Here is a 1,083-nt window from a genome sequence, read left to right on the forward strand (position 1 = left end):
CCTTCGTTTTATGTATTTATACATGATATATATATTTAACAGGCGCAGGTGTGGCTGTATGGTAAAAAGCTTACTTCCCAACCACATAGTCCCGGCTTCAGTCCCACTGCGTGGCACCTTGGCAAGTGTCTTCTACTATAGCCTCGGGCCAACCAAAGCCATTTGAATGGAGTTTGGTAGACGGAAACTGAAAGAAGTTCGTCGTATATAAATCTATATCTGTGTGTGTGTGTGTGTGTGTGTATGTGTGACTTTGTATGACCTTTGAAATACAGGTCCAACTCATTTTTGCCAGCTGAGTGGACTGGAGCAACGTGAAGTAAAGTGTCTTGCTCAAGGACACAACGCGTCGACGGGAAATTGAACTCACGACCTTACGATCGTGAGCCGAATGTCCGTAACCACTAAGCCACGTGCCTCAGCACACACACATACCACATATGTGGGAAATTCTGTCTGTGTGTGTGTGTGTGTTTGTGGAGTTGTTAGCTAACTCCTCCTACATCGTTTTATCGATTTTGATGAAACTTGACACGTGAGTAGAACTTATGTCTGGAAACCTCGTGACATACTTAGATTGTTGAAAAACATCGATTATAGGACCCCTGGAAGGGATCCTTATATCTACTACATATAACTAATATTTTTATTTAAACACCCAAGGGAAATAACCCATAGCACCTGCATTTACAATTGTTAGCTTTTAGCGAAGCGATTAATATTTGATTCTCAAGATCAGCAGACCTAATTCTGCATTTTACTACTCACTGTTTTGAACTACTAAACCTTATTATTGCACTTTCTTGATTTGAATCTTAAACCTTAACTACTTCATTCATACATTTATATACATACATATATACATACATACATACATTTTTGCGCTAACCTTTCTATTGCACTTTCTTGATTTGAATAACATTAAAGACTTCATTCATACATTTATATACATACATACTTTTTTTACGCTTATATATACTACATTTATATATTAGCTTTAATAAAATAGCCTTGATAAAGTTAACCTTTAAAATGCCACGATGACTACGAGTACGAGCGGGTACTTCTACTTTACAAGCTGCT

The sequence above is a fragment of the Octopus bimaculoides genome, chromosome 10, assembly GCF_001194135.2.
Source record: "Octopus bimaculoides isolate UCB-OBI-ISO-001 chromosome 10, ASM119413v2, whole genome shotgun sequence".
NCBI lineage: Eukaryota > Metazoa > Mollusca > Cephalopoda > Octopoda > Octopodidae > Octopus > Octopus bimaculoides.